Source organism: Engraulis encrasicolus, chromosome 13, assembly GCF_034702125.1.
Source record: "Engraulis encrasicolus isolate BLACKSEA-1 chromosome 13, IST_EnEncr_1.0, whole genome shotgun sequence".
Taxonomy (NCBI): Eukaryota; Metazoa; Chordata; class Actinopteri; order Clupeiformes; family Engraulidae; genus Engraulis; species Engraulis encrasicolus.
In genome coordinates this window covers 25,190,581-25,199,576 of record NC_085869.1, presented here as the reverse complement: position 1 = coordinate 25,199,576, position 8,996 = coordinate 25,190,581, and the positions used below count along the sequence as shown (strand labels likewise).

The window sequence follows — 8,996 nt, the reverse complement described above, 5'->3', positions numbered from 1 at the left end:
GAAGCGCAAACAGGAGAGTACAGGAGAGAGTGTGTGCCAAAGAGAAAGAAAGAGAGAGAGAGAGAAAGAAAGAGAGAGAAAGAAGAAGCGGAGGAAGAGCGAGTTGCTGTCGCTGTCAGTGTCACCGCGACTAGTGCCGTTGCTCCTGCTGCCACTCGTGGTGACTGCTGCTGCCTGCTCTGCCTGCCTGCGCTCTGCTCTGCTCTTCTCTTCTCTGCTGTGCTGTGTGTGCTGCGCGGAGCTGCCTGTGTCTGAGTCTCAGACTCCACCGCCACTGCTGCTCTCACATACAATCACACTCAGAAACACACACACGCACAAACACACACACACACACACACACACACAGTGCTGCCTGTCTCTGCTGCTGCGCTCCGCTCCTGCTCCTGCACACACAGGATATCCTAGTCTCAGTACTTGATCAGTTCGCACAGTCCTGCTTATCAGCAGTAACACAGCTGTCAAAAAAGGGAGAGAGAGAGAGAGAGAGAGAGAGAGAGAGAGAGAGAGAGAGAGAGAGCGAAAGAGAGAGAGAGAGAGAGAGAGAGAGAGAGAGAGAGAGAGAGAGAGAGAGTAAGCAACCCAACCACAAAACACACGTGCGCTACTCTCTGCCCTTCCTACACACACACAGACACACACTCTGTCACTCACTTATGTACAACGTCGCACACCAAAACACACACACACTCACACACATTTTGTTGCGTCTGTGCGTCCGCTCCGGAGCCAGAGATGGAAATGCAGCATTTTGGAAAGGGGACGGAGCACTAAAGGCGGCTGGATGGCTACTTAATAATTCATAAGGAGGCAACACTGTGATTATTTCCTCTGAGCTACAGAGCGGCGAGCACCCTGACCAACCACCCACACACACACACACACACACTCACACACACACTCCTCCTTCCCCAAACACACTCACACACACCACCGCACAGACACAAACACACCCACCGCCGTGCCGTTCCCTCCCTCCCTCCACCCACTTCTCACTTGCACGCCCACTCTAACCTACCACTCCTTCTCTTTTTCTCTCTCCTTCCCTCTCGCTCTCCTGTTCTCTCTCTCTCTCTTCCCGTCTCTCTCTCTCCTGTTCTCTCTCTCTCCCTTTCTCTCTCGACTGTTCTCTCTCTCCCTCTTCCCGTCTCTCTCTCTCCTGTTCTCTCTCTCTCCCTTTCTCTCTGTTCTCTCAGCGCTCTTCACACCCTCCGTCCGTGCACGGCGCGGCGCGCGAGAGTGCTCCTGTTTCTAATCCACTTGTTTGAGGTTGCTATCGTACCCCTTAACCAGCGAGCAGTAGGTGTCAGAGGTTGCTGTGACGAGCATCTGACTGCATGGCGGCTTGTTGTGGGATGGCGGAGAGGGGTCAGCTGCGTTTTGAAATGCCCTGCTCACTCCTCCTCCTCCTCCTCCTCTCCCTCCTCCTCCTCCTCCTCCTCCTCCTCCTCTCCCTCCTCCTCCACCACCTCCTCCTCCTCTCCCTCCTCCTCCACCACCTCCTCCTCCTCTCCCTCCTCCTCCTCCTCCTCCTCCTCCTCCTCTCCCTCCTCCTCCTCCTCTCCCTCCTCCTCCTCCTATCCCCCGGGGCTCTCCGTCCCTGGAGAGCGTCTAATTGGAACAATAATGAGGAGTGTGAGAAGTGGAAACAAACACGAGTCAACTCATGGCGATCAATCTCCTCCGTGGAGCAACAGGAAGGGGAAAAAATGTGAAAGACTATTGATTTGGGGTGGGGGGGGGGGGGGGGGGAAGGCTGAAGCATCTGTCAGAGATTAAGAGAGGCAGTACAACGGTCCTTTCTTATCAGGCATTAAGGGTAGCATCAACTGTGCTCCCGGATGAATGCAAATGAGTGGCTTCATGTCTTTCTGATGTGGAAAAGAGATGACGCCGACCGGGAAAAGATGCTGAAAATAAAGTATCGATTTGGCCATTCTCTCCTTTTCTAGCCCTGTTTTATTTATTTATTTATTTATTTATTTATTTTTGCTTGGATAAGTGCATGTCCTCTCGGACTGTTAATGGCCTTTTCCCTCAGATTGCCAAACAAAATTATGCAAATAGGGGACGTGTGTAAAAGAGCAGGCTGTGGCTAATGCAACATTTTCACCCCGTCGTCGCCGCTCTTAAACAGGATTAGCCATGCAGGTCACATCTCCTATGGGTGGGACCTTTCAGGGAAAAGCCATGTTTAAAAGCGAATTAAACAGCCCCCCTACAACACATCAGCGCTGTGCACTAAGGATGAGCTAGTGACACATTAGAGGAAGCATGGGTGGGGGATTACATGGGAATGAGGAGCGAGGGAGAAAGGAGAGGAGAGGAGAGGAGAGGAGAGGAGAGGGAGAGGGATAGGGAGAGGAGAGAGGAGAGGAGAGGAGAGGGAGAGGGAGAGGGATAGGAGAGGAGAGGAGAGGAGAGGAGAGGAGAGGAGAGGAGAGGAGAGGAGAGGAGAGGGAGAGGGAGAGGGAGAGGAGAGGAGAGAAGAGGAGAGGAGAGGCTGGCAGTAGCAACACTTTTTATATGCTTACGATGAAGAAAAAAGCACACTATTATTTTGCTAAAAGTAGCTATATTTTTTTCCCACTCATACTTGTCTAATAAATAAAATGCATTCTGAAAACTGTCCCTGTTGCTGTTATGTTTTTTTTATAAGAAGATAACTTTATATTGCGTGGATTGGGTTTCAAGGGAGTTCAATTTTTATGTCAGCAACGAGCTGTTATTTCAGAGAAGACAGAGATATTTTCGCCATCGTCAGACGTATTTGGTCTCTGAGACGTAAGAATTTCTTTTCCATAACGAAAAGATGGACAGGCTGTTGTAAAAGCGCATAGCGGCATGTTGTGGCCTTCACGATGGAAATTGATATTTATTTGTGGATGTACTGCATATACCGTATCTCTTTACAGGCGGCATCTAGCCAACATGCCAGGTTCATCCACATGTGTAATTCAGAACCAGTGAGAAACCATCTCACACACACACACACACGCACGCACGCACGCACGCACGCACGCACGCACGCACGCACGCACGCACGCACGCATGGCAGTAGTCTATGACAATTAATATATGCAATTGGACTGAGTTCATGTGTGTGTCTATGTGTGTGTGTGTGACGAGTCTCTTTCACAGTAACATGAAGGGTATTTCATGAACTTGGATCCTTCTTTCTCCCGTCCTCCACCTGTGCTTAAGAGTAGCGGGGGTGGGAAGAGGGAAGGAGTGACACACGTCTCTCTCTCATCTTCAGTTAAACAATGCAGTGAACACAGGGGACTCCTCCGGCATACGAGACGAGACCTAGGGCCGTATCACTCAGATTTATCATTCTGTGAGCGGCATGTCATTTTGATGGCATTTCCGTTAATGCTTCATTACCATCAGGCCACTTTAGGAACGGACGTCACGAGGGAAAGGTCAGCCGGTCTTCTGACAATACTGTTACTTACATGTTCAGAATCCATCCTCTTTTATTCTGTCTTTCTCCCCACCCCCGTCTCTCATGGTCTTTCTCAGGGTGCGGATTTGATGTTTCAGATTTGAAGCAATATCACTGGAATTACATTACAGTGTGATTAAAATCCTGTATAAAGAGTGTAGATATCACCCCCCCCCCTACAAATCAAATCGCATCCTTCTCTTTCTGTTTTAATATTTTTTTTTACGTTCTTTTTCTTTATCTTCCTTAGCAGTGAAAACAGCTTCCCCGTTACTACCGCTTCCGTATTCAGTCATTTGGATGCTGGCTTCATTGTGCATGCATCACGTCAGCGTGTGCCGTGCTGGCGCCGCGGCTGTTGATTGCCCTGGGTCAGAGGTGATGCCGACAACAAACAGAAAGCTGGCCATTAACCGCCTTGGCGGCAGACGGCTCTTTTCAGAAAGATATTTTTTTTCTCTCTTTAAGAAAAAAAATTGGTCGGTTTTTTTTGTGCATTATGCAGATATCTCAACCCAGGCTTACATGTATGATTTCCTCACACTGATGGTTCTTCTTGCTATGCACCATGTGATCAAAGGTCTTTTTTGGCCAACTAGTGTTGTTGCTCTGCATCCACACATAGCAGAGAGGTACAGTAACGACTTGTAAGCCATAACATATGTTTTGTGTGCAGAAAGCAATTTGTATAACGGTGTGTGTGACATGACATCATGGGTAACCATTATAGCAAACAAAGAAGTAGTAGTAGGGGGAAGTCAAAGCCTATACAATATCTACGTATGACAGCTACATGTTGAAACAATATTCGATTTCCATGCATACATGGAGCTGTCTGTCCCTGAACTAGTCCACAGACAGACAGTATGCTTTGCGTTTGACTTTGTTTTGTCATGGCCGTGTGTTTCTTGTTACATCAAGCAGAGCCGGTCTCATCTGGCAACAGCTGTGTCCAAACTCTTGAGAGGCAGAGAAGAAAATTCACAGCACATAACCACCTCCCTTGCTTTATGGAAAAAGGAACAAAATAATTTCTGTAGCGATGCAGGTGCTCTTCTTTTCCGTTCTTCTCTGCTGAGAAGCACACAGGGCTGAATTGGGGGACAAATAGGGCCCAGGCACGTTTGGCTTAAAGACGAAATGAAGCAGTGACCTAATATAGGGGTCTATAACACCAGTAAGATAAGAAATTTAAGCCGTTAATAAAAAAATAAAGCACAAACACGTAACGTTTCTGTTAACGTTTCCAGCCAACAACTTCAAGGGGAGAACTGACTCACCTGTGGGCCCCGCACCCTCATGGGCCCCTATTTTCAGAAATGTTTAAAAAAAAAATGCAGGGCCCACCGGGAAACGCCCACTATGCCAGATGGCCAGTCCAGACCTGGATGCAGAGCACATTGTGGTTGAAACACTTGACAGTAGTGCTGCCATCTCAGACTGTATACATCTCACAGGAATCACTGAATCCTTGAGTCTAGCAGCAGCGACCACCACCACACTCGCATGATTCACATCGAAAGCTTGTACTTGTTCCCCTCACCAAATGAAAACATGCACTCAATATATAACACCACTCCCATTCAGCCAAGCATGCAGTGTCACTGACTTGCAGAGAGGTCTTGGAATTCATTTATTGCATGCGTCTCTAAATGTACTTTTTAGATGTTATATGACGTATATTATGCAACATTACACTTTGCTTTACAGTTTCCTTTCAATGCATCTACAAGTAATATTACGCACTTCAAGCAGATTGTGCAAGCCACTAACCATAACTGATGGCCCAGTGTATAATGTACACATTACATATTAATTTAACTGGGACAATTATGTAACTTAACCATATACAATGTACTGTAACCTTTTTACTAAACCATATTCAATGTAACACAACATCATAGACATATTGTTATTACGAATACAAATATTAGTCTGTTCCTGAAGTTAAAACAAATTGCCAGAAAACGCCTTCTTTAGGTAGTTACATGTATATGCATTCCCTTATTCTATGTAGTGCTGTAGATGTCTGTTTAGTTTTGTATACACGTAACCCTCATTCTGTGGCTACTATTCTATTGTTCTATTTCCATATTGAAAGTGCCTGGACTCTGTATTTATAACCAAATAGCAAATAATAAAACATAATTCCTTCATTCCAAGCCCTGTGAATATCAATGCTGTTTGTGACCTTAAAGACAAAAATCACTCTCAAATCTTTGGGAATACAGATTGCTTGAGCATGAATATGTTCACCACCAGGCAGGGAAATAGTATTGTTCCCTGAATTGGCAGTAACAAACTTTGAAGGATGGCTATGGCCTTTTTTGTGTCTCTCTTTTCAATTCCTGTCTGAGTCGGATGCTGGAATTCAGCAGCATCGTTTCTGTTGCCAAATGATAGAGGAAAGATACAGTGCCAGGGAGACTTTGGAAGTCTCCAGCGGGGTGGGGTGGGGTGGAGAGAGAGCGAGAGAGAGAAAAAAAAACGCAATTTCAGGGGGAGCGGTTGTAATCCTACAGAGGTTGCTGTTAGAGATTAAACTCGAAGCTCGAAGTGCATCCCCACTCTGGCACAGTCCACAGCAAGCTGTGTCGACAAGCAAAAAGTGTCATACCTAACTTTAGAGGCAAACATTTTGTGTATCTCTGTTTTCTACACATGATGAAGGAAACCCCAGCTGCCTGTACACCCAATTTTCCGCAACAGAAACAGTCTCTGGTTGAAAAAGACATGCTATGGCAACATTAAAGGTGCACTGTGTAAGATAGTGGGCAGATTGAGTATTGCAACTACACTGTTCAGTGGAATTGTGCTGTCTACTGCAAAATTTGACCTTTTCATGAATATTTACCAGTTAATGAACTAATAATTAATAGTGAAAAGTGAAAGTGAAAAGTGAAAGTGAAAGCCCATTGGGAAACTCCAACTCCCATTGTCATTGTGACACAGCACTCCACAGCACACAAGTGAACACTGCACACTGCACACAACGAAATTGCATTTTATGCCTCACCCGTGCAAGGGGGCAGCCCTCAGTGGCGCCCCATGGGGAGCAGTGCGGTGGGACGGTACCATGCTCAGGGTACCTCAGTCATGGAGGAGGATGGGAGAGAGCACTGGTTGATTACTCCCCCCACCATCCTGGCGGGTCGGGAGTCGAACCGGCAACCTCTGGGATGCAAGTCTGACACCCTAACCGCTCACCCATGACTGCCCTAGTATGTAATAGTATGACCAAAGTACAGTAAGTATTTCAGCTGGAAATGCCTATCTCTGGAAATTCAAAATGGCGGACTATAGAGAAGATCCCTCTTTTCATGTACAAAAAGTGCAAATTTCCCAGTCATAATGAATAGCCTACTTAGAATTTGATGCCAGTGGTCAGTATCCATGAAAAGGTAACATTAGTGAATGGGCAGCATGAACTGTGGAAATAAACTACTAAAAATATTACACAGTGCACCTTTAAGCATGATGTAATGTGACAAAAAATATCTGACTGTATGTTTTTACAAGCCTCTAGGGGTCACTGAGTGGCGACACCTACAGTTTGTGCAACTAAATGAATCGCGACAAAAAAAAATGACAACCGGGAGAAAATTCTCACACCTTTATTAATTACTAGGTGGATTCACAAACACAGCCATTAAATCACCGGGAGCAGCAGGAGGTTGTGGCTGGGAATATGCTTCAACAGCCATTTGTCATAGAAATCTACCCGCAAATACACATGTAGTACGTACCACCGTGACAAATACAGCTGAATCCTTAAACGCAGCCGACAAGCCAAGCCGAGTCGAGTCACTTCTGAGTAATTGTGTCAGGGGGGGAGCCAAATTATTATCTTTTTTTTCCTTTTCTATTCATTTTATATATTTTTTTGTTGTTATTGGAAGTGTGTGTGTGTGTGTGAGTGTGTGTGTGTGTGTGTGTGTGTGTGTGTGTGTGTGTGTGTGTGTGTGTGTGTGTGTGTGTGTGTGTGTGTGTGTGTGTGTGTGTGTGTGTGTGTGTGTGTGTGTGTGTGTGTGTGGTGGGGGGCTTTAATACACACCATGCAGGTACATCGTACATCACGTATGATCAAACACTGGTGTGTGTATTTTTAGATGTGCGATGTAGTGTAGTGCAGTGTAGTGTAGTGTGTGAAGTATTGGTTGCACCACCAGCACCCCCAGAGGAACTGAAACAGCATGGTGGAAGAAAAAAATGAGAGAGAGAGAAAAACACTCACAGCTGAAGACGGAGAACAGTGCGCACTTTTGGTGCTTTATGAAGCTCCTTTAAACATCCCCTGGAGGATACAGACTATTAACACAACGGTGTAAAATGAAGTATAATTACCCACGTTGCTGTGAAGAAATTATTGGCATGGACATACCAAGTTCACTGTTTTAAAGATGGGGGAGGTGGGAAAAAAACAACACCTCTGTCAATGAATTTGTTTCACACCTAGTAGCGGTATAGAATCCCCTGGACATTATTTTTTCACATACTCGCGCACAGAGAGAGTGTGAGAAAGAGAAAGAGAGAGAGAGAGAGAGAGAGAGAGAGAGAGAGAGAGAGAGAGAGAGAGAGAGAGAGAGAGAGAGAGAGAGAGAGAGAGAGAGAGAGAAAGATACCGTACTGTTGGCTAGTGTGTCTGCTACTGCAGAAGACTGAATTGTCAAATCAGCTACTCTTTATGCTGAGACGAGCTGTGCTCTGCTTGAGATGTTCACTTTAGTTCAGCCTTATCTTGTCAAGAGTACTGGTAGGGGAAGGGGGCCGAGAAAGAAAAGAAAAGAAAAGAAAAGAAAAGAAAAGAAAAAAGGAAAAAGAAAAGAAAAGAATAGAAAAAAGAAAAGAAAAGAAAAGACAAGAAAAGAAAAAAGGAAAAAGAAAAGAAAAGAATAGGATAGAAAAAAAGAAAGAAAAGAAAACCTGGAACAAAGAAATCCAACAGAAGAGTGGCAGTCTTCTGCCTAATGAAGGCTTTCATTATGGTGGTTGGGTCTGTCTGTATACCCAGGAGCATACTGCAGCCGGCCGGCCCAGGGCCCATGCAGCCAGTTCTGCTTTTGCTGTGTGTATGAAAACATGGCCCAGGGGAGAGACTGGGTGAGGTGAGGAGCCCTCACTGGACCGAGGCAGGCAGGCATGGTATATGCTGTGTGTGTGTGTGTGTGTGTGTGTGTGTGTGTGTGTGTGTGTGTGTGTGTGTGTGTGTGTGTGTGTGTGTGTGTGTGTGTGTGTGTGTGTGTGTGTGTGTGTGTGTGTGTGTGTGTGTGTGTGTGTGTGTGTGTGTCTGTGTGTCTGTGTGTCTGTGAGAGAGATGTATACTCCATCTTCAGCGTTTCAGCTGTGTGTGTGTGTGTGTGTGTGTGTGTGTGTGTGTGTGTGTGTGTGTGTGTGTGTGTGTGTGTGTGTGTGTGTGTGTGTGTGTGTGTGTGTGTGTGTGTGCGCGCGTGCGTGCGTGCGTGCGTGCTTGTGTGTCTATGAAAGTGTAAAACTAAAAGAACACAGTAGGCCTTGGGAAGAATTCCTCCCCAGTTGCTAAACGATCGAA

At 46.0% G+C, this 8,996-nt stretch overlaps 1 protein-coding gene across 1 annotated transcript in view; it reads right to left on the bottom strand.

Annotated features, from left to right (window-relative positions):
- The window catches only part of asic4a (acid-sensing (proton-gated) ion channel family member 4a), a 113,738-nt gene extending 113,325 nt beyond the window's left edge, over positions 1-413 (bottom strand). Inside the window, exon 1 of the mRNA XM_063213590.1 lies at positions 1-413. This exon is cut by the window's left edge and continues 1,023 nt beyond it. The gene's annotated coding sequence lies outside the window, so the exon portion shown is untranslated.
- Between the last annotated feature and the right edge of the window lie 8,583 nt (positions 414-8,996).